The 25618-nt window shown below is 40.9% G+C and overlaps 1 long non-coding RNA gene across 1 annotated transcript in view; it reads left to right on the top strand.

Annotated features, from left to right (window-relative positions):
• The window catches only part of LOC133569301 (uncharacterized), a 186541-nt gene extending 161363 nt beyond the window's left edge, over positions 1–25178 (top strand). The window contains exons 3-4 of the long non-coding RNA XR_009809791.1: positions 11879–11970; positions 24097–25178. This is a non-coding gene — a long non-coding RNA (uncharacterized LOC133569301). The remainder of the gene's footprint in view (positions 1–11878; positions 11971–24096) is intronic.
• Positions 25179–25618: the final 440 nt, after the last annotated feature.

The following is a 25618-nucleotide window of genomic DNA, read 5'->3' as shown; positions in this document are numbered from 1 at the left end:
GGTCTTTCGCATCTTGTGACACTGGAGCAACTTAAATCCGTCGATTGGTAAGTGTTTGTTTCGCATTAAATGTGGGTATCTACTTTCAAATGTACATACAGCTAGCGTAAAAAGCATGTTAGCATCGATTAGCGTAGCATGTTAGCATCGATTAGCTGGCAGTCTTGCCGTGACCACATATGTCTGATTAGCACATAAGTCAACAACATCAACAATACTCACCTTTGTGATTTCGATGACTTAATCGTTGCAAATGCATCTGCAGGTTATCCATACATCTCTGTGCCATGTCTGCCTTAACATCGCCGGTAAATAGCATGTTAGCGTCGATTAGCATAGCATGTTAGCATCGATTAGATGGCAGTTACGCCGCAACCAAATATGTCTCAGTAGCACATAAGTCAACATCAACAAAACTCACCTTTGTGATTTCGTTGACTTAATCGTTGCAAATGCATCTGCAGGTTATCCATACATCTCTGTGCCATGTCTGCCTTAGCATCGCCGGTAAAATGTGCAGACACTCTGGCAAATTCAATAGGGGTCTGGCGGCAGATTTCTTGCCAGTGGTGCAACTTGAATCCTTCCCTGTTAGTGTCGTTACACCCTCCAACAACACACCGACGAGGCATGATGTCTCCAAGGTTCCAAAAAATAGTCGAAAAAACGGAAAATAACAGAGCTGAGACCCGGTGTTTGTAATGTGAAAATGAAAATGGCGGCTGTATTACCTCGGTGACGTCACCTTCTGACGTCATCGCTAAAAGACCGATGAACAGAAAGGCGCTTAATTTGCCAAAATTCACCCATTTAGAGTTCGGAAATCGGTTAAAAAAATACATGGTCTTTTTTCTGCAACATCAAGGTATATATTGACGCTTGCATAGGTTCGGTGATAATGTTCCCCTTTAAGGGTGACGCACAATGTTGGTGAGAATAGACATGCTAACCCTTTCTTCCGATGTATCCAGCATATCAGTGTGCACGGTACAATTACAGTGCGGCTTGATTAAGGAACACAAACAATGTACGAATATGAGCCTTTTTGAAAGACAGTACGTGTCATGACGGGGTTGGTGTTTGTTCTCCCGGGATGCAAACGGACCATTCCGGACTATTCGTGAAGGTAGGAACATATTAATTAAACTAGACTCAGAGATACAAAAAAAAATAACACTTAGACAGAACTATGGACAAGAAACAAAAAACTCGCTAACGGTGGCATGAATAAACAAAACTTACTTGGCTATGCCAAGTAAAGTAAAGTGAACAATTGCATGAAAAACAAGCGTGAATCCGTGTCATGGAACGAGCATGAAACAATCAGTACAGAGCATGGAAGGAGCATGAGTCTATGGCATGGACAGAGCAAATACAGAGTCATGTCGCCAGGACGACTAACTGACTAAACAGGCTTGAATAATAGTCTCTGATGAAAGCAGGTGTGTGATCCGAACACATGAAGCAGGTGAAACTAATGAGTGGTCATGGAAACTAAAACAAATAAGGGTGCACGAAAACAGGAACTATCCATCCCATCCATGTTCTACCGCTTATTCCCTTCGGGGTTGCGATGGGGCGCTGGAGCCTATCTCAGCTACAATCGGGCGGAAGGCGGGGTACACCCTGGACAAGTCGCCACCTCATCGCAGAAAACAGGAACTAATGCAGTCCAAAACTAACGGAAGATAACTAAGGAAAACATGATCTTGACCACAGATCATGACAGTACGAGCATGTGATATTTATCAATCAATCAATAAATGTTTATTTATACAGCCCTAAATCACAAGTGTCTCAAAGGGCTGCACAAGCCACAACGAAATCCTCGGTTCAGAGCCCGCAAAAGGGCAAGGAAAAACTCACAACCCAGTGGGACGGCGATGTGGATGACTATGAGAAACCTTGAAGAGGACTGCAGTTGTGGGTGATTTTCCCCCCCACCCCCAGGGCAGACCGGATGCAATAAACGTCGAGTGGGTGTAACATAGTATTGTGAAAGTCCAGTCCATAGTGGATCTAACATAATAGTGAGAGTCCAGTCCATGGTGGCGCCAGCAGGAGACCATCCCGAGCAGAGACGGGTCAGCAGCGCAGAGAGGTTCCCAACCGAGGCACAGTCGAGCAGTCCACCCCCAGGTCCCGACTCTGGAGAGCCAGCACTTCATCCATGGCCACCGGACCTGTGCCCCCCCCTCCACGAGAGAGAGAGGGGGGCAGAGGAGAAAATAAAATAAAAGGCAGATCAACTGGTCAAAAAAAGGGGTCTATTTAAAGGCTGTAGTATACAAATGGGTCTTAAGATGGGATTTAAATGCTTCTACTGAGGTAGCATCTCTAATTGTTACCTGAGAGGGCATTCCAGAGTACTGGATCCCGAATAGAAAACGCACCATAGCCCGCAAACTTTTTTTATTTAGCTCTGGTAATCACTAATAGGCCGGAGTTCTTTGAACGCAGATTTCTTGCCGGGACATATGGTACAATACAATCAGCAAGATAGGATGGAGTTTATAAGCTATATGGACGAAGACGACTGCTAAATAGCACAAAGTAAAGGGGTTATGGTGTAAGAAACGCACCCAAGTTCTCCGGATGTCGCTGCCACTGCGCAAATTCAGGAGTCACGGGTGGGACCTAATATTCAGCTGGGAACGACTAAAACAATAAACAAACACAAAAAGATTTGCGCAAATCTGCCTTTCTAGTCCATGGGAGCGCCTTAGTCGATAAAATTCTTATTTTTCTCTATCTTCTTGTTATGGGACATTCACCCTCCACTGTTGCCATTTTTAATATCAAGCAGTGTAAAGTTCTTACCTATATCTGTCAGTAAACTCGCCATGAAAGCGCTAAAACATACCGGTGTAGTGACTTCACATTATTCACCCAAGGAACTTGTTACAGTTCCGGTTGGACGTTTTTTCACGGGACACATTTCTGGTGTTGTTGTTGTTTCCGGATGAAGAGATGGTGCTCCATTAGTGTTTTAAGTAAAGTTTGAAAGTCATTGAAAAAGTTAGCTCCATCTTTTGACACTTCTTCCACTCCCTTTCCTTGCACGCTACACCGCTACAACAAAGGTGACGGGGAGAAGACTCTGCCGAAGGTGAGCCACGGAAATGAGACCGCCCACTAAAACGGCGCATCCTGAAGCGAATGTCAGAAAGAGGCCTGAAGATGATCTGTAAAACATAACCTATGCAACATTTTGAGCAAAGAACCACCATTCTCTTTGTTCGTCCGTCGGGTCGACGAGGACCACTCCAGTCATCGTAGGGTTTCTGGGACTGGCTCTGTCTGTGCGTGCACAGATGGCTGACCAGGCTGTTTCCTGGCACGGAAGGTTCGGGTAAAAAAGAGACATGGGACGAGTGGGACGTCTCCCGGAGGGTTGATGGCACGGGCTTTTCGGGCTTGCATTTTCTTTTCTGCGGTGGTGGTCTTGTTCCCTTCGCACAACTTGACGCCTTCATGGATGGACGAGCACCAAGTGGCTCGATCCATTGCGAATTGTTCCCACATGTCTGGGTTGATGGCAAATGCTTTCAGTGAGGCTTTGAGTTCATCTTTGAAGCGTTTCTTCTGCCCACCCCGGGACCGCTGGCCATGCTGTAGCTCGCCGTAGAAAAGTCTGGGACTGCATCAGGATGGTGAAAATGTTATAGAGACCTACGTTAGCCAGAACTTCTGTATCTGGGACTTTGTCTTGCCACTTGATGCCGAGGATCTTCCTGAGACTTGTTGTGTGGAAGTGGTTTAGCTTCCTGGCATGCCTTCGGGACACTGTCCATGTCCGGCATGCATAGGGAGAACCGCTGCCCTGTACACTTCCAGTTTGGTCTGGGTGGTGATGCCTCTTCTGTTCCAGGCATTCAGATACAGTCTGCCGAAAGTGCAGCTGGCTCTGGCTATGCGGGTGTTCACTTTGTCATTGATGCTGAAATTCTGAGACAGTGTGCTGCCAAGCTAGGTGAAGCGGTTCACTGTGTTGAGTCTCTGACCGTTGACAGTGATGTTGGGATCAACGTAAGACTTCAGTCTTCTTTGTGCTGATCGCAAGACCAAGGTTTGTGTAGGCACTGGAGAACAATTTCAACACTGCGTTGCATGTCGGCTTCTGAGACAGCATTGAGGGCACAGTCATCAGCGAATAGTGTCCGTCATAACTTTGGTTTTTGCTTGGAGCCTATGAAGTTTGAACAGTTTGCCATCTGTGCGATACTTCAGGTTGACACCAACATCCTTGTCTCTGAAGGCGTCTGTAAGCGTGGCGGAAAACATGAGGCTGAACAGCGTGGGCGCCAAGACACAGCCTTACTTGACCCTGTTTGCGACTGGGAATGAGTCAGAGTCCTGGACTCTGGCCTCCATGCCCTCCTCGAACTGCGTCACCAAAGCGATGAATTTCCTTGGGCAGCCATACGACTGTCGGAAAGCAGCTTGAAGATGAATTGTAAAACGCAATCTTTGCAAATTTTGGAGCAAAAAAACACCATTATAAGTTTTGTAGACCGTAACGAAGTGTTTTACATTTAGAAAAACATAAAAATACACTCTGTCCTACTCCTGTCTAGGCCTGCTGTGTGTGTAGGTACACAGAACACCAGAGAGTCAAATGTGTGAGAAAATGAGAGCAGACAGCGTTGACAAACAATCTTGCAACCTTGTGTGGGAAATACTGAACAGATGTTGACCTTATCCTAATAAACAACTTTTCAGTATTTTAACATAAAAGTGTTTGATTGTGAAGCATTAAAAGCCACAAAATGCAACGGGTCCAGCAGACCCACAAACGCTGGCTGACTAACAACAATATGAAAGTTGCACAAAAAATTCCTCTGCCAGTTTCTAAATCCCACAGGGATTCTTCTTTTGTGTTTCTGCACCTGCGGTTCCCACACAAGGTTGCAACATTGTTTGTCAACACTGTCTGCTCTCATTTTCTCGCACATTTGACCCTCTGATGTTCTGTTTATCTACACTCTGTTCTCCTCCTGTCTAGGCCTGCTGTGTGTGTAGTTACACAGAACATCAGAGGGTCAAATGTGCGACAAAATGAGAGAAGACAGTGTTGACAAACAATGTTGCAACCTTGTGTGGGAACCGCAGGTGCAAAAACACAAAAAAAGAATCCCTGTGAGATACAGAAACTGGCAGAGAAATTTTCCGTGCAACGTTCATATTGTTGTTACTCAGCCAGCGTTTGTGTGTCTGATGGACCCGTTTGCATTTTGTGGCTTTTAAATGCCTTAGAGTCAGACACTTTTATATTAAAGTACTGAACAGATGTTTATTGGGATAAAGTAAACATCTATTTAGTATTTTAACATAAAAGTGTTTGATTCTCTGCCAGTTTCTGCATCCCACAGGGATTCTTCTTTTGTGTTTCGGCACCTGCGGTTCCCACACAAGGTTGCAATATCGTTTGTCAACACTGTCTGCTCTCATTTTCTCGCACATTTGACCCTCTGATGTTCTGTTTACCTACTGTCTGTCCTCCTCCTGTCTAGGTCTGCTGTGTGTGTAGGTAAACAGCACATCATAGGGTCAAATGTGCGAGAAAATGAGAGCAGACAGCGTTGACAAACAATGTTGCAACCTTGTGTGGGAACCACAGGTGCAAAAACACAAACGTAGAATCCCTGTGGGATACAGAAACTGGCAGAGAAATTTTCCGTGCAACGTTCATATTGTTGTTACTCAGCCAGCGTTTGTGTGTCTGATGGACCCGTTTGCATTTTGTGGCTTTTAATGCCTTACAGTCAAACACTTTTATATTAAAGTACTGAACAGATGTTTATTAGGATAAAGTAAACATCTATTTAGTATATTAACATAAAAGTGTTTGATTGAACGGAAAATTTCTCTGCCAGTTTCTGCATCCCACAGGGATTCTTCTTTTGTGTTTCGGCACCTGCGGTTCCAACACAAGGTTGCAACATCGTTTGTCAACACTGTCTACTCTCATTTTCTCGCACATTTGACCCTCTGATGTTCTGTTTACTTACACTCTGTCCTCCTCCTGTCTAGGCCTGCTGTGTGTGTAGGTACACAGAACATCATAGGATCAAATGTGCGAGAAAATGAGAGCAGACAGCGTTGACAAACAATGTTGCAACCTTGTGTGGGAACCGGAGGTGCAGAAACACAAAAGAAGAATCCCTGTGGGATGCAGAAACCGGCAGGGAAATTTTCTAATGGACCCGTTGCATTTTGTAGCTTTTAATGCCTCACAATCAAACACTTTTATGTTAAAGGACTAAACAGATGTTTATTGGGATAAGGTAAACATCTATTTAGTATTTTAACATAAAAGTGTTCGATTCTCTGCCAGTTTCTGCATCCCATAGGGATTCTTCTTTTGTGTTTCGGCACCTGCGGTTCCCACACAAGGTTGCAACATTTTTTGTCAACACTGTCTGCTCTCATTTTCTCGCACATTTGACCCTCTGATGTTCTGTTTACTTACACTCTGTCCTCCTCCTGTCTAGGCCTGCTTTGTGTGTAGGTACACAGAACATCAGAGGGTCAAATGTGCGACAAAATGAGAGCAGACAATGTTGACAAATAAGGTTTTTTGGGATAAGGTAAACATCTGTTCAGTATTTTAACATAAAATTGTTTGATTTTGCGGCATTAAAAGCCACAAACGCTGGCTGAATAACAACAATATGAACGTTACACAAGGGTTAAATAAGATGAGCTTCTTCCGACTCGTTTTGGGAAACATTTGAATTGCGCGAGTGTAAACATGTGATACTGCAAAGTTTAAAATAAAACAATTAGGATTATCACTTCATAGTTTGGCTGGGAATGATTTGTCGGGCCTTCATCTCAGGGAGCTCCATTGTTCAGTCTTGCCGCGGGCATGCGGCCTAATGAGCGGGCTAATAAACGAGGAGCACTTCCTGTTGTGACATCTGCTCGCTGTTTGTTGTCTAAAGGTTGTGAACGAGCTGGCACGGGGCAAGCGACCCGGTATCCCTCCCCCCGGCCCCTCAACCCTCCGCAAGCTGCTTATCAGCGCGGGATGCGACTGGACCCGGCCTCCCTAAAGAGCCCCCCGGTCTGTATTGACAATTTGCTAATCAAATTACGGGCTGGCTTATGATGAGCCCAGCATCTGGTCTTTGTAATAACGCTCATTATTAAGCTCTGGTGCAATTAGCGCATGGCTTGAGCACCTGCACTGCATTTGAATGATACATTATAAACATTTACAGCTTTCGTTTCCTGCCTAAATAGGGTATCCATGCATCTAGATAATTAGTTTTTTTCAACAATAACAAACAGAATGAAACGGCGGGATTGAATTATCAGCGATAGATGTGGTTATACACATCCGAGATTTGAGAGTTCCTTTTTTGAGTTATTAATTTAAAGATGTCCTTACCTTCACGCCATGTCCGTTCCAATCGCTTTGCACTATGGGAAAACAAACCTCACCATAGTCCAAGTCATGATCCGTGGTTTGGATCATGCTCTGTGTTTTCTGTTAGTTTTGGACTCCTTTAGTTCCTGTTTGTGCAGCTCTGAGCTTGTTTTGGTTGCCATGCTCATTATGTTCACATGTCTCTGATTGGTGTTCGCCCAGTCACCTGCTACATGAGCACTAATCAGAGGCATTATTTAAGCCTGACTTTGCCAGTCAGTCGGACTGGTGTCGTTGTTTGCTGTATGCAACAGTAACATAGGTTCATGTTTTGTTTCGAGTTTATGCTAAGTGTTTGCTTCATGCCTTGTTACCTAGGTCTTGTTTGTTTCGTGCCACAGTTCCCTGAGTATTGCTTGTCCCTAGTCCATGTTAAGAGTTAGCTTTAGCTCCAATTGCGATCAGCACGTTGTGCCTTCGCCTTCTGTTTCGTTTTGTTTGTATCTCTTTAAGTTTTGATAATTAAATCATGTTTTTACCTGCACGCCGTGTCCGGAGTAGTCCGTCTGCATTCCTGGGAGAACGACCCCACAGTAAGCTACGAAAACCCCGTCATCACAGCAGATGATCACTGATGTGGGATATTAGCAGGCCACTTGTGGTATTATTATCAAAAATCATTAGTAAAATATTATCAATAAGATTGGCACTGTGTCCTGAGATTCTGCTTGGACTTGTGCTTTTAGGATATTAACTTGTGCTATACATTGTGTCAATAAAGTCAACTACTTTTGTTTGTTTGGATTCAATAGGTTGAAGTCTCCGCATAAGAAAGTTATTTTTTTGACGGATTTCAGTAAAAGTTGCCTTCATCCGGTTCTCACACATAAATGTTTGACTTAGGTGATCTATATCAACTGATCTGTACGTTTTTGCTTTTTTCATGACATATTTCAATGATTGTACATTCTAAGATCTTATCAATAGGGTAATGACATGCTTTTTACCACTTTGTAGTAGTGTTGTCCCGATACCAACACTTTGGTAAATTTATTGGTACTTTCAAAATAAAGGAGACCACAAACATTTTTATTTTTGGCTTTATTTTAACAAACAATCTTAGGTTACATTAAACATATGTTTTTTATTGCAAGTTTGTCTGTAAATAAATAAGAACATACTGGACAACTTGTCTTTTATCAGTAAGTAAGCAAACAAAGGCTCCTAATTTAGTCTGCTGACATATGCAGTAACATATTGTGTCATTTATCATTCCATTATTTTGTCAACATTATTAAGGACAAGTGGTAAAAAATGAATGATGAATCCACTTGTTCATTTACTGTTAATATCTGCTTATTTTGTATTTTAACATGTTTTATCTACACTTCTGTTAAATGTATTAATAACTTATTCTTCTGTTGTTAGATACTTTACATCAGTTTTGGATGATACCACATATTTGGGAATCAATTTGATACCAAGTAGTTACAGGATCATACATTGGTCATATTCAAAGTCGTCATGTGTCCAGGGACATATTTCCTGAGTTTATAAAGATAATACGATTTTTTTTAAAGGAAAGAAGATTTTGCGATGCTAAAAAATATTGATGTAATCATACTAGTATCGACTAGATACGCTCTTGTACTTGGTATCATTACACTGGATTTTAGGTGTTAATCCAACAATGGCGTTTGTTTATATTGTAGCGTCCCAGAAGAGTTGGTGCTGCAAAGAATTCAGGAAATGCGCTCTGTAGTGTTTATATATTGACTCATCTGGTCCTAACGGGCTACCTGGTGCTCGCGGGCACTTCGTTGGTGACCCCTGCTCTAATGGTTATTGATTGGACATATTAGAATCTTGTCAACTATAGACAAGTTTTTACTCATCCATTAATGATGTGCTGCGGTGAGAAGTTAAGCGTGTAGAGCTTTCACGCGTACTACAGGGTTGATACTTGAAGTAATCATACTTGATTTGTCTCCATGGAGACAAGGATTAATGATATTGAAGAAGTTAGTTAGTTAGTTCCTGAGGGCGTTCTGCATGACACAAAGAGTGGGGGACCGGTACTTTTTAGTATTCGGATATAGTACCGGATATGATTCATTAGTATCGTAGCACTATACTAATACCGGTATACTCTACAACCCTACTTTGTAGTTTCAGAATCAGAATCAGAAATACTTTATTCATCCCCGAGGGGTTTGAGTTCTTCATCATGTACACAGCCATTCTTGTTGGATCTGTTTATATACTTTGGTTCATATACGTTCAGGTCAAAATCCATTCCTTGTTTTTGAGATCCCAATCACTTTGAAGGGTTTGTTGAATTGTTCCAAAATAAATACTTCTCATTAGTGTAGTTAGCATACAAACATCGGCTGTTTAAATGAACGATCGACCGTTTGTTGTCGATTTTAATGTCTCCGTTGTATTGTTCGTCTGTATATTAGAGACCTTTATTCCTGGGATGAAAAAAACAAATTGTATCTGAATCTATTGTCAGGCTTGTCTATGTTTTAGTTTTTTCCTCTGCATTTATCTGTTTCCTCTTTGTTTAGTGTTTCCTGTCCTTAGTTCCTGTCTAGTGCTCTTATTTTGTCAGCTTCCTGTCTTGTTCCCTGAGTGCTGTGTTCCTCCTCAGCTGCGACTGATTGGCACCTGGTCACACCTGTTGCCAATCAGCCCGCTCCTATTTGTACCTGCTTTGCCTTGTGTCAGTTGCTGGATCATTGTATTGTCATTGCCACATGTTGCTTTTGTTGTGCTACCTGTCGTGTAGATGTGATAATTTCAGCTATTACCTGTCGTGCTACATTTTTGCCCTGGTCGTCGTAGTGGTAAGCTGTTCTTGTTAGCCATTAGCTATTTCCAGTTTTTCTGTTTGCTATCCACTAGCTTCCATGCTAAAGTTCCTCTTTGTTTCTTGTTAGCTTCTATGCTAAAGTTCCTCTTTGTTTCTTGTTAGCTTCTATGCTAAAGGCCTTTTGTTTATTATCTGCCCACGTGCGCGCTTTTGGTTTGAAGCCTTTGTTTGATTTTGTCTTAGTATCTTTATTAAATTATGTTTGCTCAATCCATGCCTGCCTCCATCTCTGCATCTTGGGTTTCGACATCAAATAACTCTGACATCTATATACTTATCTAATTCTGGACTATTGTAATCTGTGTTGCTGAAGGTTTTCACCTGAGTACAGATCTTCTTGTTCAATAATCCCTTGGGGCGTTGTCATTTTGGAGTTGAATTTCGATGTTTGTTTTCTGTCAGACTCCATTTTTTTTTTTTTTTAAATACTGCATTAATAAAATGTATACACAATAGATAAATGAATAAAAAAATACATTAAAAACGTGACATCATCCATCCATCCATCCATCTTCTTCCGCTTATCCGAGGTCGGGTCGCGGGGGCAACAGCCTAAGCAGGGAAACCCAGACTTCCCTCTCCCCAGCCACTTCGTCTAGCTCTTCCCGGGGGATCCCGAGGCGTTCCCAGGCCAGCCGGAAGACATAGTCTTCCCAACGTGTCCTGGGTCTTCCCCGTGGCCTCCTACCGGTTGGACGTGCCCTAAACACCTCCCTAGGGAGGCGTTCGGGTGGCATCCTGACCAGATGCCCGAACCACCTCATCTGGCTCCTCTCGATGTGAAGGAGCAGCGGCTCTACTTTGAGTTCCTCCCGGATGGCAGAGCTTCTCACCCTATCTCTAAGGGAGAGTCCCGCCACACGGCAGAGGAAACTCATTTCGGCCGCTTGTACCCGTGATCTTATCCTTTCGGTCATGACCCAAAGCTCATGACCATAGGTGAGGATGGGAACGTAGATCGACCGGTAAATTGAGAGCTTTGCCTTCCGGCTCAGCTCCTTCTTCACCACAACGGATCGGTACAACGTCCGCATTACTGAAGACGCCGCACCGATCCGCCTGTCGATCTCACGATCCACTCTTCCCCCACTTGTGAACAAGACTCCTAGGTACTTGAACTCCTCCACTTGGGGCAGGGTCTCCTCCCCAACCCGGAGATGAAGTTTAAAAGGGATAGTTTGATTGGTAACACTAAATGGTCCCTAGTGTGTGAATGTGAGTGTGAATGTTGTCTGTCTGTGTGTGTTGACCCTGTGATGAGGTGGCGACTTTTCCAGGGTGTACCCTGTCTTCCGCCCAAATGCACCTGAGATAGGCTCCAGCACCCGCTTTATCCCGCAAGGGACAAGCGGTAGAAAATGGATGGATGGAAGTAGTGATTCCAGGATTTAGCTGGCTATTTCTGTGATTGTTTTGGGATTCGCGAAAGCTGTTTTTTACAACATTGAAGCCAAAGTTGCACATTTTTAAAGCTTTTTTAAAAAAAAAAAATACAGGTTGATTCGTTGGTATTTTTATTTAAAAAAAAGCAATATTTTAAGTGTTCCTTGTACATTCAACCTAAGAAATTCGACAACATTTGGAAAACAATTACCCTATTGATGTTTTACTCATTTTATACCACACAGATTTAAAATGAAACGATGATGAGAACGAGGACGAGGGGGCATGATGATTGTTCTTCCGACGATGCAGCAGGAACTCCGGGTACAGCGTGCAGGTAAGAAATGATTTATTCCCATGAATTGTAAAACACAAACAGGAACAAACCAACAGAAGCGTGCCTAACAAGGAAAACACTAAGACGGGACTTAGCGTAAGATACACACAGGGAACTAAAAACATCCATTGTATTAGTTGCGTAAAGCAAAGACAAAAGCACTAGACTGAGTGACGGGAAAAGCTCTCTGTTTAGTGCTCGGGAACAAGTGAGCGTCCCGAACACTAATCCGAGGCAGGTGAACATAATCAGCACCCATTACAACCAAGAAACACAAAAAAGGGATGCTGAAACAGAACTTAACCCAAACCCAAAATAAACTATGATCATAACATAAAAAGTAGAAACACCCCAGAACTCATTTGTCAAATGACTGTATTGTTTTATTTAACTATAACTAATAATAGCAAACATTTATTTTAATTATATTGGGAACTCTAAATTGGCCCCTAGTGTGTACATGTGTGAGTGTCAATGTTGTCTATCCGTGTTGACCCTGCGATGAAGTGGCGACTTTTCCAGAGTGCGGCTGGGATAGGCTCCAGCACGACTCCAAGAGGGACAAGCGGTAGAAAATGGACGAATGGAAAGTGTCACCACCACTTTTGTTGGGAAATGAGTCGACAAGAGACTATCATCTGACTTTACCATTTATATTATATACCAATAATTTCCAATATTACATTTTAAATATCGGAAATATTTAATATATATATTAAATATTTCCGATATTTATAATAATAATTTATAATATTTATATAGTGCTTTTTTTTTAGTGATTTGAAGTACTTTACATAGTGAAAACCCAATATCAAAGTTACATTTAAACCAGTGTGGGTGGCACTGGGAGCAGGTGGGTAAAGTGTCTTGCCCAAGGACTCAACGGCAGTGACTAGGATGGCCAAAGCGGGGATCGAACTTGGAACCCTCAAGTTGCTGGCACGGGCCGCTATACCAACCGAGCTATACCGCTACATATATAAATTTAGCGAATTGGACAAGATTGCAAGGCTTCACATAATTCGTAGGGATTGGTTGAATTTTTTTTTGTCAGATCTAGTCTTGGATTTAGATTGGTCCGATCTAGTCTTAGACTCAGATTGGTCAGTCCTAGTATAGCAGCTGGTGCCTATACCTCAGTTGGCCTCATCAGTTCATGCTCATAGACTTAGATTGGTCATATCTAGTCTTAGACTTAGATTGGTCAGCTCTCGTCTGAGAGTTAGATTGTTCAGATCTAGTCTTAGACTCAGATTGTTCAGATGTAGTCTTAGACTCAGATTGGTCAGATCTAGTCTCAGACTCAGATTGGTCAGATCTAGTATAGCGGCTGGTACCAATTGATTTAGCCTGGTTAAAAACAATGGTTAAATGAATCTATTAATACCCAAAGAAGTAAATGTTAAATACTCCATTACCCAGAAGTCTCAGCGCTATAGACATGGACCAAAAGTAGGTCTGAACTATGTTGGACGACGTTAGAAGAATTAATAAATATGTTGGTACACATTGCTGTTTCTGCTTTGTCTACTCAAAAAAACAAACCTAAGCTTTGATTGGACAGTAGATGTTTGAGCACCACTCAGAGACAAATCTGATTGGCGATAAATATGCCGATTCTCTAAAATGGGCAGGGAAGTTTAGGGAATTGACAAGATTGCGACGCAGCACATAATGCTCAGGAATTGGTTGAATTTTTTTGTCGGATCTAGTCTTAGATTTAGATTGGTCAGATCTAGTCTTAGACTCAGATTGGTCAGTTCTAGTATAGCGGCTGGTGCCAATACCTCAGTAGACTTTATCAGTTCATGCTCATAGACTTAGATTGGTCAGATCTAGTCTTAAATTCAGATAGGTCAGATCTAGTCTAAGACTTGGATTTGTCAGCTCTAGTCTTAGACTTAAATTGGTCGGATCTAGTCTTATATTTAGATTGGTCAAATCTAGTCTCAGACTAAGATTGGTCAGATCTAGTATAGCGGCTGGTGCCAATTGATTTACCCTGGATAAAAACAATGATTAAATTAATATATTAATACACAAAGAAGTATATGTTAAATACTGCATTACCCAGAAGTATTAGTGCTGTAGACATGGACCGAAAGTAGGTCTGAGCTACGAGGGACGACATTAGAAGAATGGATACGTTGTTACACATTGCTGTTTCTCTTTGTCTACGCCAAAAAAACAAACCTAAGTTTTGATTGGACAGTAGATGTTTGAGCACCACTCAGAGAAAAATATGATAAGCGACAAAGAAGCCGATTCATTAAAATGGGCGGAGAAGTTTAGAGAATTGGACAAGATTGTGACGCCGTACATAATTCTTAGGGATTGGTTGAATTTTTTTGTCATATCCAGTCTTAGATTGAACTTGGTCGGATCTAGTTTTAGACCCAGATTGGTCAGATCTAGTCTTGGACCAAGATTGGTCAGCTCTAGTCTTAGACTCAGATTGGTCACATCTAGTCTGAGACCCAGAAAGGTCAAACCTAGTCTTGGACTCAGATTGGTCAGATATAGTCTTGGACTTCGATGGGTCAGATCTAGTCCTAAATTTATATTGGTCAGATCTCGTCTTAGACCTAGATTGGTCAGCTCTAGTCTTAGACTCAGATTGGTCAGATTTAGTCTTAGACTCAGATTGGTCAGATCTAGTCTTAGACTCAAACTGGTCGGATCTAGTTTTATATTTAGATTGGTCAGATCTAGTATAGCGGCTGGTCCCAATTGATTTACCATTGATTAAAAAATGGTTAAATGAATATATTAATACACAAATAAGTAAATTTTAAATACTACATTACCCAGAAGTCTTAGCGCTGTAGACATGGACCGAAAGTAGGTCTGAGCTACGTGGGACCACATTAGAAGAATGGATACGTTTTTACAAATTGCTGTTTCTCCTTGGTCTACACGAAAAAAGACAAACCTAAGTTTTGATTGGACAGTAGATGTTTGAACACCACACAGAGAATAATTTGATTGGCGACAAAGAAGCCGATTTTTTAAAATTGGGTGGAGAAGTTTGGGGAATTGGACAAGATTGCGACACCGCACATAATTCTTAGGGATTGGTTGAATTTTTTTGTCATATCTAGTATTAGATTTAGATTGGTCTGAACTAGTCTTAGACTCAGATTGGTCAGATCTAGTCATAGACCCAGATTGGTCAAATCTAGTCTCAGACCCGATTGGTCAGATCTAGTCTTAGACTCGGATTGGTCAGATTTAATATAGCAGCTGGTGCCAATACCTCAGTAGGCTTTATCAGTTCATGCTCATGGACTTAGATTTGTCAAATCTAGTCTTAAATTTAGATTGGTCAGCTCTAGTCTTAGACTCCGATTGGTCAGATCTAGTATAGCGGCTGGTGCCAATTAATTTACCATTGATAAAAAAATGGTTAAATGAAAATATTAATACACAAAGAAGTAAATGTTAAATACTACGGTTGTACACTACCCAGAAGTCTTAGCTCTGTAGACATAGACCGAAAGTCGGTCTGAGCTACGTGGGACGACAGAAAAAGAATCAATAGATCCGTTGTTACACATTGCTGTCTCTCCTTGGTCTACACGGAAAAAAAAAAGCTAAGTTTTGATTGGACAGTAGACGTTTGAACTCCGCTCAGAGACAAATTTGATTGGGGATAAAGACGCAGATTTGCTAAAATGGGCGAGAGAGTTTAGGGAATTGGACAAGATTGCGACACCGCACATAATTCTTAGGGATTGGTTGAATTTTTTTGTCATATCTAGTCTTAGATTTAGATTGGTCTGATCTAGTCTTGGACTCAGATTGGTCAGATCTAGTCATAGACCCAGATTGGTCAAATCTAGTCTCAGACCCAATTGGTCAGATCTAGTCTTAGACTCAGATTGGTCAGATGTAATATAGCAGCTGGTGCCAATACCTCAGTAGGCTTTATCAGTTCATGTTCATAGACTTAGATTGGTCAAATCTAGTCTTAAATTTAGATTGGTCAGCTCTAGTCTTAGACTCAGATTGGTCAGATGTAATATAGCAACTGGTGCCAATACCTCAGTAGGCTTTGATCAGTTCATGCTCATAGACTTAGATTGTTCAAATCTAGTCTTAAATTTAGATTGGTCAGCTCTAGTCTTGGACTCCGATTGGTCTGATCTAGTATAGCAGCTGGTGCCAATACCTCAGTAGGCTTTTGTCAGTTAATGCTCATAGACTTAGATTGGTCAAATCTAGTCTTAAATTTAGATTGGTCAGCTCTAGTCTTAGACTCCGATTGGTCAGATCTAGTATAGCGGCTGGTGCCAATCGATTTACCATTGATAAAAAAATGGTTAAATGAATATATTAATACACTAAGAAGTAAATGTTAAATACTCCATTACCCAGAAGTCTTAGCGTTGTAGACATGGACCAAAAGTAGGTCTGAGCTACGTGGGACGACATTAGAAGAATGGATACGTTGTTACACATTGCTGTTTCTCCTTGGTCTACATGCAAAAAAACAAACCTAAGTTTTGATTGGACAGTAGATGTTTGAGCACCACTCAGAGAAAAATCTGATTGGCGACAAAGAAGCCGATTTTTTTAAATTGGGTGGAGAAGTTTAGAGAATTGGACAATATTGCGACACCGCATATAATTCTTAGGGATTGGTTGAAGTTTTTTGTCATATCTAGTCTTAGATTTAGATTGGTCTGATCTAGTCTTAGACTCAGATTGGTCAGATCTAGTCATAGACCCAGATTGGTCAAATTTAGTCTCAGACCTAATTGGTCAGATCAAGTCTTAAACTCAGATTGGTCAGATCTAGTATAGCAGCTAGTTCCAATTGATTTACCATTGATAAAAAAGTGGTTAAATGAAAATATTAATACACAAAGAAGTAAATGTTAAATACTACGGTTGTACACTACCCAGAAGTCTTAGCTCTGTTCACATAGACCGAAAGTAGGTCTGAGCTATGGGGGACGACAGTAGAAGAATGAATATATCCGTTTTTACACATTGCTGTTTATCCTTGGTCTACACGAAAAAAACAAAGCGAAGTTTTGATTGGACAGTAGACGTTTGAGCACCACTCATAGACAAATTTGATTGGCAATAAAGACGCAGATTCGCTAAAATGGGCGAGAAAGTTTAGGGAATTGGACAAGATTGCGACGCCGTTCATAATTCCTAGTTGAATTCTTGAAATCCTGGAGGTAATAAATAAGAATAGGGTATAACTTAATCCATGACTTGTGGGATAAATGAGATCATTGTAAACACCATGTGCTTATACAGTTTCTCAGACCAGCTCATCGCTGGCACACAAACGTCAGTCTAATTTCATCAATCCGACTGCTCCACTCCAGTTGACGGCCAGCGCCTCCGAACAACAAACACAATGTTCCCGTCAAGCAAACAAGCTCTTAGCACGCGTGTTCTTGGATACCAGATTGTTTGTGTTCATTAGCACGATGCCGAGGCCGCATACATCACTTAAAGCGCAACGCAAACACAAATCAGAGGACAAAGGGTGCGTTGACCTCCTTTCCGGCGCGGAGCCCCGCACACACGGGTTCTAAACACCGTCCGCTATTGCTTGTTTTTTTTTTTTCAAACTGCTAACATCTCATCCCGAGGTTGTGATGTTGCATCACTAATTACCTCCAATTGAAATGAAGATTAAGGGTAATTACATGGCGCTCCCATGCAGCATCGGCATCAAACAGGCAGTGGTGAGGCGACTTGGAGATGGGATTAGCAAAGTATGGCAAGAAAGCTGCTTAGCGACTTGCTCCACGTCAGGTCGAGCACTGGGGAAATGTGTGTGTGTGTGTGTGTGTGCTGCCTTTAGCGCTGCTCTGATTTATGTCAACGAAGTAGACTACACAGTAAAAACTGGAGGTCTTTGTTTCTGTGACAACGCAGCGAGGGACTACTTTTTAGGGCGGTGAATTTTTGGGGACCACACCACTCGATTCGTTTCAATTATTGGGAATGACGATGCGATTCAGAGTCGATTCCCGATCCAAAACTATTATAGCTTGAAAAGTACCGTATTCTTCGGACTATAAGCCGCACTTAAAATCCTTTCATTTTCTCAGACCTCGACAGTGCGTGTAATGTACGGAAAAATTCTGGTTTTGCTTGCTGACCTCGAAGCCATTTTATTTGGTACATGGTGTAATGATAAGTGTGACCAGTAGATGGCAGTCACACATAAGAGATACTTGTAAACTCCCTGCTTTTTAGGGCGGTGAATCTTTGGGCACCACTTTCACTCGATTCGATTCAATTATTGGGTGTGACGATTCGATTCAGAGTCGATTCTCGATCCGAAACGATTCTAGCTTGAAAAGTACCGTATTCTTCGGACTATAAGCCGCACTTAAAATCCTTTCATTTTCTCAGACCTCGGCAGTGCGTGCAATGTAAAGAAAAATTCTTGTTTTGCTTGCTGACCTCGAAGCCATTTTATTTGGTACATGGTGTAATGATACGTGTGACCAGTAGATGGCAGTCACACATAAGAGATACTTGTAAAGTGCCTGCTTTTTAGGGCAGTGAATCTTTGGGCACCACACGACTAAATTCGATTCAATTATTGGGAGTGACTATTCGATTTAGAGTCAATTCTCGGTCCAAAACTATTCTAGCTTGAAAAGTACCGTATTCTTCGGACTATAAGGCGCACTTAAAATATTAATTTTCTCAAACCTCGACAGTAAGTGTAATGTACGGAAAAATTCTGGTTTTGCTTGCCGACCTCGAAGCCATTTTATTTGGTACATAGTGTAATGATAAGTGTGACCAGTAGATGGCAGTCACACATAACAGATACTTGTAAACTGCCTTCTTTTTAAAGCGGTGAATCTTTGAGCACCACTTTCACTCGATTTGAATAAATTATTGGGAGTGACGATTCGATTCAGAGTCGATTCTCGATCCAAAAATATTTTAGCTTGAAAAGTACCGTATTTTTCGGACTATAGGGCGCACTTAAAATCCTTTCATTTTATCAAACCTCGACAGTGCGTGTAATGTACGGAAAAATTCTGGTTTTGCTTGCCGACCTCGAAGCCATTTTATTTGGTACATGGTGTAATGATAAGTTTGACCAGTAGATGGCAGTCACACATAAGAGATACTTGTAAACTGCCTGCTTTTTAGGGCGGTGAATCTTTGGGGACCACACCACTCGATTCGATTCAATTATTGGGAGTGACGATTCGATTCAGAGTCGATTCACAATCCAAAACTATTCTAGCTTGAAAAGTACCATATTCTTCGGACTATAAGGCGCACGTAAAATCCTTTCATTTTCTCAAACCTCGACAGTGCGTGTAATGTACGGAAAAATTTTGGTTTTGCTTGCTGACCTCGAAGCCATTTTATTTGGTACATGGTGTAATGATAAGTGTGACCAGTAGATGGCAGTCACACATAAGAGATACTTGTAAACTGCCTGCTTTTTAGGGCGGTGAATCTTTGGGCACCACTTTCACTCGATTCGATTCAATTATTGGGAGTGACGATTCGATTCAGAGTCGATTCTCCATCCAAAACTATTCTAGCTTGAAAAGTACCGTATTCTTCGGACTATAAGGCACACTTAAAATCCTTTCAATTTCACAAACCACAACAGTGCATGTAATGTACGGAAAAATTCTGGTTTTGCTTGCCGACCTCGAAGCCATTTTATTTGGTACATGGTGTAATGATAAGTGTGACCAGTAGATGGCAGTCACACATAAGAGATACTTGTAAACTGCCTGCTTTTTAGGGCGGTGAATCTTTGGGCACCACACGACTCGATTCGATTCAATTATTGGGAGTGACAATTCGACTTAGAGTCGATTCTCGGTCCAAAACTATTCTAGTTTGAAAAGTACCGTATTCTTCGGACTATAAGGCGCACTTAAAATCCTTTCATTTTCTCAAACCTCGACAGTGCGTGTAATGTACGGAAAAATTCTGGTTTTGATTGCCGATCTCAAAGCCATTTTATTTGGTACATGGTGTAATGATAAGTGTGACCAGTAGATGGCAGTCACACATAAGAGATACTTGTAAACTGCCTGCTTTTTAGGGCGGTGAATCTTTGGGCACCACACGACTCGATTCGATTCGATTCAATTATTGGGTGTGACGATTTGATTCAGATTTGATTCTCCATCCAAAACTATTCTAGCTTGAAAAGTACCGTATTCTTCGGACTATAAGGCGCACTTAAAATGCTTTCATTTTCTCAAACCTCAACAGTGAGTGTAATGTACGGAAAATCCTGGTTTTGCTTGTCGACCTCGAAACCATTTTATTTGGTACATGGTGTAATGATAAGTGTGACCAGTAGATGGCAGTCACACATAAGAGATACGTGTGAACAAATTGTTTTAGTATGACTTTGGTAAGCTATGATGGATTGTACTGGGCTTCAACATACAAGTATTATTATGGTGTGTGTATAAGCTAAAACATTATCTTTTTATTTTAATTTTCCTGAAGGAACTCTCATGAAGGAATCAATAAAGTACTATCTATCTATCTATCTATCTATCTATCTATCTATCTATCTATCTATCTATCTATCTATCTATCTATCTATCTATCTATCTATCTATCTATCTATCTATCTATCTATCTATCTATCTATCTATCTATCTATCCATCCATCTATCTATCTATCTATCTATCTTTTGTTTTGCGATATTATGCAAAAGCAACTTTTCTTACCTACTGGTACCTGCTGATCCGTATTTGCATAAGTCTTGAAAACTTGCGCGCATCCGCCTTTGTAGTCCTGTGGACACCGTAGTTGAGACGCTTCTTCTTTTTTTCCATCTTCTTGTTATGGGACATTCATGTTTCGCTGTTGCCATTTCTGATATAAAGTAGTGTAAAGTTCTTACTTATATCTGTCAGTAAACTCGCCATGAAAGCGCTAAAACATACCAGTGTAGTGAGTTTAAATTATTCACCCAAGGAACTTTAATTATTAGAGAGTTCCGGTCGGACGTTTTTTCACTAGTGAGCCACGGATGAGTAGCTGTTGCTCCGTTATTGATTTAAGTAACGTTTGAATGTCATTAAAACAGTTAGCTCCAACTTTTAACACTTTTTCCAATCTCGTCCTTGCACGCTACACCGCTACAACAAAGATGACGGGGAGATGACGCTGTCGAAGGTGAGCCACGTAAATAAGACCGCCCGCAAAATGGCGCATCCTGAAGTGAATGTCAGAAACCGGCTTGAAGGTGATCTGTAAAACATAATTTATGCAACATTTTGACCAAAGAACCACCATTCTATGTTATGTAGACCACAAGGAAGTGTTTACTATTTGTTTACCGCTTTTGACGTGTGTTTGGGGTCATTGTCCTGTTCGAACACTCTACTGCACTTCAAGACTGAACCTCCAGGCTGATGATTTTAGTTAGTCCTGAAGAACTATTTTATGATCCGCTGCCCCAATCTTATATTATTTGGATTTTGAGTTTGTTTGTGCACTTCCTGGTTTGTTCTGTCACCATGGTTGCCTATTAGTTTCACCTGTCCCTTGTTTTAGACTTGCACCTGTTTGTAATTACTGTCTCTTATTTAAGCCTAGCTTTTGTTACCCATGACAAGTGACGACGCTGCTCTGTTTCTGGTAAACCTGTTTCGTATTTTGCTAGCTCCCACGCTATGCTTATGTTTTCTTCTAGCTTCCATGCTAGTTCTGTTGGTTTTGCCTTTTCTGCCGAGTGCAAGTTTTTTGTTATTTACCTAGCTTCCTTGCTCGCGCTTTTGGTTGTTTTCTAGCTCACATGCTAGTTTGGTTTGTTTTGACTAAGTCTGTGTTATTTGTTAAATAAATCAATCATTTCTTACCTCTATGCTGTGTCCGAGCCCGAACTGCATCATGGAAGAACGCACCATCACCACCATGCCCAGCAAAGGTCACAAACTACAAACCCCGTTTCCATATGAGTTGGGAAATTGTGTTAGATGTAAATATAAACGGAATACAATGATTTGCAAAACATTTTCAACCCATATTCAGTTGAATATGCTACAAAGACAACTTATTTGATGTCCAAACTGATAAACATTTTTTTTTTTGCAAGTAATCATTAACTTTAGGATTTGATGTCAGCACCACGTGACAAAGAAGTTGGGAAAGGTGGCAATAAATATTGATAAAGTTGAGGAATGCTCATCAAACACTTATATGGAATATCCCACAGGTGTGCAGGCTAAATGGGAACAGTTGGGTGCCATGATTGGGTATAAAAGCAGCTTCCATGAAATGCTAAGTAATTCACAAACAAGGATGGGTTGAGGGTCACCACTTTGTAAGCAAATTGTCGAACAGTTTTAGAACAACATTTCTCAACGAGCTATTGCAAGGAATTTAGGGATTTTACCATCTACGGTCCGTAAAATCATCAACATTTCAGAGAATCTGGTGAAATCACTGCAAGTAAGCGATGATATTACAGACTTTTGATCCCTCAGGCGGTACTGCATCAAAAACCGACATCAGTATGTAAAGGATATCACCACATGGGTTCAGGAACACTTAATTAAAACCACTGTCAGTAACTACAGTTGGTCGCTACTTCTGTAAGTGCAAGGTAAAACTCTACTATGTAAAGCCAAACCGATTTATTAACAATATCCTAAATCGCTGCCGGCTTGGCTGGGCCCGAACTCACCTAAGATGGACTGATGCAAAGTGGAAAAGTGTTCTGTGGTTTGACGAGTCCACATTTCAAATTATATTTGGAAACAGAGGACGTGGTGTCCTCCGGAACAAAAAGGAAAATAACCATTCGGATTGTTATAGGCGCAAAGTTCAAAAGCCAGCATCTGTGATGGTATGGGGGTGTATTAGTGCCCAAGGCATGGGTAACTTACACCTCTGTGAAGGCACCATTAATGCTAAAAGGTCCATACAGGTTTTGGAACAACATACGTTGTCATCCAAGCAACGTTATCATCGATGCCCCTGCTTATTTCAGCAAGACAAGTGTTACAACAGCGTGGCTTTGTAAAAAAAAGAGTGCGGGTACTTTCCTGGCCTGCCTGTGGTCCAGACCTGTCTCCCATCAAAAATGTGTGGCGCATTATGAAGCGGAAAATACGACACCAGTGACCCCGGACTGTTGAACGACTGAAGCTCTACATAAAACAATAATGGGAAAGAATTCCACTTTCAAAGCTTCAACAATTAGTTTCCTCAGTTCCCAAACCTTTATTAGGTGTTGTTAAAAAAAAATGTGATGTAACACAGTGGTGAACATGCCCTTTCCCAACTACTTTGGCACGTGTTGCAGCCATGAAATTCTAAGTTAATTATTATTTGCAAAAAAAAAATAAAGTTTATGAGTTTGATCATCAAATATCTTGTCTTTGTAGTGCATTCAACTGAATACGGGTTGAAAAGGATTTGCAAATCATTGTATTCCGTTTATATTTACATCTAACACAATTTCCCAACTCATATGGAAATGGGGTTTGTAGGAGGTAATCTTCGTTTTTCAATGTCCCATTTAAAGCACCAGTTCCATTGGCAGCAAAACAGGCCCAGACCATAATACTACCAACACCATGCTTGACGGTAGTTATGGTGTTCCTTGGATTAAAAGCCCTCACCTTTTTTCCTCCAAATATATTGCTGGGTATTGAGGCCAAACAGCTCACTTTTTGTTTCATCTGACATCACATGGACAAAGATAAGAGCTTCTGGATGAAAATTCTCACTCCATCACAAAAAATAAGAGTTGTAGAAATGATTGGAAACTCACGACAGCCATGACATTATGTTCTTTGTAAGTGTGTGACTGTAAATTGTTGCACAGCATGTGTTTAAAGATGTGGTATCGCCAAAGCGATGGCTGGAATGTGGGATAGAAGCGCTGGGGCGGTATAGCTCAGTTGGTAAAGTGGCCGTGCCAGCAACTTTAGGGTTGCAGGTTCGATTCCCGCTTCAGCCATCCTAGTCACTGCCGTTGTGTCCTTGGGCAAGACACATTACCCACCTGCTCCCAGTGCCACCCACACTGGTTTAAATGTAACTTAAATATTGGGTTTCACTATGTAAAGTGCTTTGAGTCACTTGAGAAAAGCGCTATATAAATATACTTCACTTCACTTCACTGTGTTCAGGTGACCCTGACTGGGGGCGGCGTTTATTCCCACCGTGTTTGTCCTGGCCGTGAAACACTACTCAGGGAGGAGTGGAGCATCGATTTTCTGTGTTCTGAGCTATTTCTGCACCATCAACAGGTCTCAGAGGCAAACTGATTCTGTTTCGCTTTAAAAAAAAACAAAACAACTAAACCCAGCAACCCCCAAATCGCCGACCACCGTCCGGGTCTGCTGTGTGCGTGGCGAGCGGATTGCGTTTGCGTTTCCAGACGATGCCACGACCACTGCCCGAAAAACACCACTTCATTGCCTCCAGCAGGGAGGGGAAAGCGCCGGGTCCTCATCCCCAGACAAGGGAAGAATAAAACCAAATAAAAAACAACCTCCTCCCATCCAGGGTGACGAGACGGCCGTTATCATGAGGCCAATGTAATTATTCCAAACCCCCGCTTTGCTTCGAAAAATAATCTCCATTGATTTTTGCCGCAGTGTAGGTAATTAAATTCCATATTGACATTCTAGCCTCAAACAATTTACTTTTCTAATTTACTTGTTCAGTTTGATTTTGCCTTCTTTTTTTTTCACGCCTTGAGGAAAAAGGAAAAAAAAAACACATTAGCACGGGACGCTTTTATAGCTGCGAATTATGGCAGTTAAATGTCGGCTAATCACATTAAAAGTCACATTTCGGTCGCCGCTGATTCAATTGCGAGCACAGACGGGATGAAGATGCCTAACTTTGGTGGGATTTTAAGGGTGTATCGATCTGATATCAATATCGGATATCTGACCGAATCGTCTAAATCAGGGGTGTCAAACGTACGGTCCGAGGCCCGCGAACAGGTCTTATCCGGCCAGCAGGACACGTTTGCTAATTATAAAAGTTAAAATTTAATTGTTTAATGGAATAAACTGCTGTTCTAAATGTGTCCACTGGATGTCGCAATAGCAATTATTTGTATCCTTGTAGATGATGTTACATATGTACTAAATAAACCACATGATGTAAGTACATCAGGAAAATGATCAAAAATATATATAAACAACATACAGATTTTTACATTTTAAAAAGGTGTTTCTTTAAAAAACATAGATTTTTTTTCCCCGAAACATCATGTTTTTATTCTTTATTTTTACTGTTTCTATTGTTATTACTGGTATTATAATAATAATAATAATGAGAATTATTATTATTATTATTATTTTTATTATTATTATCATTTATATTATTATTATCATTATTATTATTATTATCATCATCATCTTTGGTTGTTTGTATTAATTTTGTTTTATTTGTAGCATTATTATTATTATTATTAATATATTATCCTTGTATTTTTGATTGATTTAAAGGTTTTGTATTTCATTCTTTAAAATGGTGTTTTATGTATTTTATCATTTATTTATTTAGTATTGGTTTGAATAAAAACACATTAATCTGAGACGCTTTATTGTATTACTTATTATTACTACTATTATTTACTATTATGTTTATTTTTAATTGTATCATCATCAATAGTATTACCAGTATTATTATTAT

The sequence above is a fragment of the Nerophis ophidion genome, linkage group LG15 (genome assembly GCF_033978795.1).
Source record: "Nerophis ophidion isolate RoL-2023_Sa linkage group LG15, RoL_Noph_v1.0, whole genome shotgun sequence".
NCBI classification, from domain to species: Eukaryota; Metazoa; Chordata; class Actinopteri; order Syngnathiformes; family Syngnathidae; genus Nerophis; species Nerophis ophidion.
Note: the sequence above shows the minus strand (reverse complement) of the source record. Positions and strands in the feature narration are given on the sequence as shown.